Here is a 6,853-nt window from a genome sequence, read left to right as displayed (position 1 = left end):
GAAGAGATCGCGGCCTATTATATATCTACATCTGTATTTGAAAGACAATTCTGTAGGCATATTTCTATTAAACTCAATAGTTGAATGAAATTAAAACAGAGGTTTGTTAGTGAGGAAGTCTGAAATGTAGGTTAATAATTAACCTTTAAGTAGGCTACAATCCATGAAACCGCTAGCTGATTGCAGATACAAAAGTGTTAAGTTGTAGTTTAGGCTTAGGCTATCTAGGCTATTTTGATTTATGTAGGCTCTGGTCCATAGCTCTAGTAGGCAGGCTATAGGCCTACATTAAATATAATCAGATCAGGATGCCCAATGCGGACTAGTCTTTTCCTCAAGATATATTTTTAATTTCTTTACCCCGAAAGTATAGCCTCTATTCTGAAATAGTAGCCTATATGACGTGGTTTGACTATTTGCTTAATTTCGGGTCGAGCTTAAAATAAAATGGCTAAAACAAGAAAAACCAACATGGCAACTTCCTGGCATAATTTGCCAAAGTGAAAGCAAACGACCACACACCCGCAAGATTGCGGCAGCTCAGCTGATGATCATTCTTCCTCATATTGAATAACGGACAGCACCGCCACCATATGACATGAGAGTTCACACAACGGCAGCGTTCACTTCAAAGATATAGTCACGCGTTGAGGTTACGGTATTAATGCAAATTGTGGAATAACCAATCGAATTAATAAAACGGCACTATATAGCACCAAAGGTGCATCAAGAGTAGACTATCCAAGTGAGTGAGAGATGGACCCCTCTCCGAATCAGTTTTCGAGAGCTGGGGGAATGCTCTGGTCGGTTTGGGTGAGTTTTCACAATATGTTTTAATTGAGTTGCTCATGGGATTGATTGATTTAAATATTTATTAACAGTTTGTAGAATTACAGTACATTTTAAGCACAAACTCAATACAAAGACTGTTAATTGTGAGTGGACGACCCAATTAAGCATTACACTTGTTTACAACAGGGTCCACATTGTTCAATTCATCAAAACATTTAGAGACATACAAATAGCCTAATTAGCCTAGGCCTACTGCATGGGGTACGGTAACAGGATAAGTGTTAAATTGGCTATTTTTTCCCAAATAAAATATACAATATTTGGAAAATGTTTTAAGAAAATTAAAGTAGCTTAGTAGGCCACGATTAAAACATGCTTATAAACATATAGACAATTAAGGTCTAACTACAATTTCCACAAAAACTCTATATAATTTTGGGCCATAAACAATTAAGAAAGTGAAGGATAAAATTAAGTCTGATAATTATGTTCTATACTCAGTATAGAACATAATTATAATAAAGTCAACATGATGTGTACAGTAGGCTATAGAATCTATAGCCTACTGTAGGCTACACATCATGTTGACGTTACATTACAAACGTTTTTTTTGCCATTTCTGACAAAATAAACAATTTTATATTGAGGTGCCCAGATGTCCCTATTGTCTACCTATCCTGTATCCGGTATTACTGCCATGTGTGATGATCATTTAAAATTTTGCAGGATGTAAAATAACTGTTCTATTTCTCCATCTCTTCCCCCCCCCCCCCCCCCCCCTCTCTCAACACACACACACACACACACACACACACACACACACACACACACACACACACACACACACACACACACACACACATACACATACACACAGTACTACATAATAGAAGCTGTGGGGAGGTACTTGAGGCCAGAAGTTATTGATAATGATGGCCAAGAGCCTGAAGAGAGTAATGCAGAGAGTAATGTTGAGGGAGCAGAGGATACACAGACAGTCCCTATAACCATCTCTGCAGAGAACATACCTCAGTCAACTGTTACCTGGGAAGAGTGTGACAGCAACAATGGTGTAGGACCAGCCAAAGAAAATATACAATACATAGTGCAGTTCACCAGAGATGGACACACATTAGAAAATGATGAGGGTGAGATAGAGAAACAGATTGCAGACACTGGACTGCGTGTTGCCAAAGAGATGGCAACAGATGAAGAGGAAGTAGAGAATGATTGTGAACAGCACTTGATTGTAAAAGTGACCGGGACTCTGACTGATGAGAGTGAAGAACTTGATCATTTTGGATCGTCCAATTTTACACATGTGACGCTGAGTGACAACATGGAGGAAACTAACAGAAAAATCGGTCTTGAGGAGACTGGCGGGATAATGGCACATGACGAAAGGCAGAATGTAGATGAAACTTTGAGAAATGTCCAGGTGAAAGATTGGAACGAGGAAGAGGAAGCCCTCGCTGAAGACAACGCAGCGCAACATTTGAAAGATGCACATACTGTACGTTGCTCAGGGTCCGAAGGTTACGCAGACCAATTGTGTATATCAGTGAGTCCGGAGAGGGACAGTAACATTTACAGAGAGGACTTGGCATTGGCGAGACAAGAGGAAGGAAGAGGAATGGAACATGAAATGGCTATGACAAAAGAAACCGAGTCAGAGAGACATACAAGCGTGTCAGAGCAGGCCAGCACTTTGTCAGACTCTGAGGATGAAAGCGACGTCACATCTGATGAGGGATTGGTGGAGCACGGCGGGGCAGACGTCCAGGAAGCAGTGCTCCTCTGTGAAGAAATACTAGATGAGAACAGCGAGGTTACTGCAGCTTCAGAGGCTGCTCAATATGCTCAACTACAAATGACCAGAGACAAGAGAGCAGCTGCGTCAGATTATTACATAACTGTTGCTGCACACATGATGGGCGAGACTCTTCTAAAAACTGAAAATGATGCAAATGACCTGGAAGTGACAGAGGATGGGAGCATAGCAGAAGAGAGGGACCAGGATGTCGAGATTGACATTGATGACCAGGAGAAAGACATTACAAAGAACAATATATTAGGTTGTGGCTTTGAAGCACAGGATAGTGCCGAAGATGACTTGGTGACTGAACATATTCAAGTCAGTAAACCCATCACAGAGAACACGGAAATACTTAATAGACCTCTATGTGAAGGTGGAAACGAATACGCTATGGCAGCTCTGCTGCAAACGTTGACTCAAAAAGAAAATGTTGCTGTGGAAAACAAAAATACAGAGCTTTCAGATAAATCTGAGCACATCAACCATCTGACATTAACTGATGGGAAAGCCCAGTTGACAGGGATAAACATTCCAGTTGATGAGGAAAAGACCAGACCAGATGAAGAACATTTCTCAAGTTCAGAGGCAGACACAGTAAATAAAAAAGAACCTGGAAATCTTGCACATGTGACATTGAGTGACGACATGGAAGGAACTCAAATAAATAGTGGCCTTGAGAAGGAGATAATGGCACATGATGAAAGACACAAAGTAGAGGAAACGTTCAGAAACGTCCAGGTGAAGGATGGGAATGTGGGAGAGGAAGTTCTCACGGAAGACGAAGCACAAAGCTTGAGAGATGCATGTGCTGTCCTTGGCTCAGAGTCAGAAGACAATTCTGGCCAGTTGTGTAGGTCAATGAGTCCAGAGGATGACAACATTTACATGGAGGATGTGGCATTGGTGAGACAGGAGGAAGAGGAAGGTAACGGAATGAAACATGATGCAGTTGTCAGAAAAGAAACTGTGAGACATACAAGCGTGTCAAAGCATGAGGCCAGCGCTTTGTCCGACTCTGAGGATGAAAATGACCTCACATCTGATGAGGGATTGGTGGAGCACGGCGGGGCAGACGTCCAGGAAGCAGTGCTCCTCTGTGAAGAAATACTAGATGAGAACAGCGAGGTTACTGCAGCTTCAGAGGCTGCTCAATATGCTCAACTACAAATGACCAGAGACAAGAGAGCAGCTGCGTCAGATTATTACATAACTGTTGCTGCACACACGATGGGCGAGACTCTTCTAAAAACTGAAAATGATGCAAATGACCTGGAAGTGACAGAGGATGGGATCATAGCAGAAGAGAGGGAGCAGGATGTCGAGATTGACATTGATGACCAGGAGAAAGACATTACAAAGAACAATATATTAGGTTGTGGCTTTGAAGCACAGGATAGTGCCGAAGATGACTTGGTGACTGAACATATTCAAGTCAGTAAACCCATCACAGAGAACACGGAAATACTTAATAGACCTCTATGTGAAGGTGGAAACGAATACGCTATGGCAGCTCTGCTGCAAACGTTGACTCAAAAAGAAAATGTTGCTGTGGAAAACAAAAATACAGAGCTTTCAGATAAATCTGAGCACATCAACCATCTGACATTAACTGATGGGAAAGCCCAGTTGACAGGGATAAACATTCCAGTTGATGAGGAAAAGACCAGACCAGATGAAGAACATTTCTCAAGTTCAGAGGCAGACACAGTAAATAAAAAAGCACCTGGAAATCTTGCACATGTGACATTGAGTGACGACATGGAAGGAACTCAAATAAATAGTGGCCTTGAGAAGGAGATAATGGCACATGATGAAAGACACAAAGTAGAGGAAACGTTCAGAAACGTCCAGGTGAAGGATGGGAATGTGGGAGAGGAAGTTCTCACGGAAGACGAAGCACAAAGCTTGAGAGATGCATGTGCTGTCCTTGGCTCAGAGTCAGAAGACAATTCTGGCCAGTTGTGTAGGTCAATGAGTCCAGAGGATGACAACATTTACATGGAGGATGTGGCATTGGTGAGACAGGAGGAAGAGGAAGGTAACGGAATGAAACATGATGCAGTTGTCAGAAAAGAAACTGTGAGACATACAAGCGTGTCAAAGCATGAGGCCAGCGCTTTGTCCGATTCTGAGGATGAAAATGACCTCACATCTGATGAGGGATTGGTGGAGAACCATGGGGCAGACGTCCAGAAAGCAGTGCTCCTCTGTGAAGAAATATTAGATGAGAACAGCGATGTTGCTCAAGACAATCAACTAAAGATGACCTTCAGCAAAAGAGCAGCTACTTCAGATCATGACATAACTGTTGGTGCACAAGTGCAGATGGTCGATGAGAGGCTTCAAAAAACTGAAAACAATGATGCAAATGACCTGCACGCAACAGAGGACGGGAGCATATCAGTAGAGAAGGAGCAGGATTTTGAGATTGAAGCACAAATTCATGACAATGACAAAGAAATTACAAAGAGCAATATATTAGACTTTAGCTTTGAAGCAGAGGTCATTGCAGAAGATGACATGGGCACTGAACATAATAAAGTCAGTGAGCCCATTACAGAGACCATGGAAATACAACTTAATAGCACTCAGTATGGAGGTGGAAATCAAGACTGTACCGCAGCTCAGCTGGGAGCGATAACAACTGATAATGTTGTTATGGAAAAACAAAGCATGGAGCCTTCAGGTATGTCTGAGCACATCGACCACCTGACAGTGACTGATGCCCAGTTGACAGAGATAAACATTCCACTTGATGAGGAGAAGACCAGATCAGATGAAAATAAGGTTTCAAGTTTAGACATGACATTGAGTGACAACATGGAGGAAACTAACAGAAATAGTGGTCATGAGGAGGAGATTGGCATGATAATGGCACACGATGAAAGGCTAAATGTAAATATCTTGGTGAAGGATGAGAATGATGGAGAGGAAGTGCTTTTTGAAGATGAAACACAAAGTTTGAAAGATGCATGTACTGTCCTTCACTCAGGGTCAGAAGAAAACTCAGGCCAGTTGTACATGTCAATGAGTCCGGAGAAGGACAGTAACATTTACAGAGAGGAAATGTTGAGACAGCAGGAAGAGGAAGGTACAGGAATGGAACATGAAGCGGCTACAAGAAAAGAAATAGAGAGATATACAAGTGTGTCAGAGCAGGCCAGCACTTTGTCAGACTCTGAGGATGAAAACAACCTCACATCTGATGAGGGATTGGTGGAGCACGGCGGGGCAGACGTCCACAAAACAGTGCTCCTCTGTGAAGAAATACTAGATGAGAACAGCGAGGTTACTGCAGCTTCAGAGCTTGCTCAAGACACTCAACTACAAATGACCTACAACAAGAGAGCAGCTGCATCAGATCATGACATAACTGTTGGCGCACAAGTGATGGGTGAAACGCTGCTAAAAAATGATGCAAATGACATGAACACGGCAGAGGATGGGTGCACAGCAGTAGAGAGGGAGCAATGTGTTGAGAAGATTGATGACGAGGGGAAAGAAATGTCAATGGGCATTGAATTAGATTGGCAATTTGAAGTAGAGAGCCGTGCGGAAGATGACATGGGAACTAAACATATTCAAGTCAGTGAGCCCATGACAGAGAACATGGAAATACAAGTTAATAGAGCTCAATGTGAAGGTGGGAACCAAAATGCTATCACAGCTCTGCAGGGAACGGTAACTCAAAAAACTGAATATGTTGCTGTGGAAAACCAAAGTACAGAGCTTTTAGGAATTGGCCACCTGACAGTGACTGACGGGAAAACACACTTGACAGACCAAGATTTTCCCAAGGTCAGACCTGAAGAAAAAGTCTCAATTTTAGAGGAAGACATAATAAATAAAAATGAATCTGCACTTACACCCATTGCAGTAAAAACTGAAAGCAACAATGGATGGGAAATAATGGGAGTGCTCCGAAGTACCTCCCCAGAGATATCTGACAGGCTTGTTGTTGTGCCTCTGGAGCCAAACAGTGTAGTATGTGAGGAAACTCAAGAGGGAGTTCCTGAGTATGACAACAATAGGCATGAGCTGTATGAGGATACAACACAAAGGATCCTGGAAGTAGGGGATTGTGAAGAAATTCAGACCACCCAGTTACCAGAAGGGGTGGGAAGCAAAGAGTTAGAAAGCTTCATAACAACTGTCGGTAGCGGTGAGGCTGGACATTTAATTATACACGGAGAAGAACAGAGCTCCAAACTAGAAAGCGCTCTGCACATTGATATGGTAGCAGGG

The sequence above is a fragment of the Protomyctophum parallelum genome, assembly GCF_964188405.1.
Source record: "Protomyctophum parallelum genome assembly, chromosome: 17".
NCBI lineage: Eukaryota > Metazoa > Chordata > Actinopteri > Myctophiformes > Myctophidae > Protomyctophum > Protomyctophum parallelum.
Note: the sequence above shows the minus strand (reverse complement) of the source record.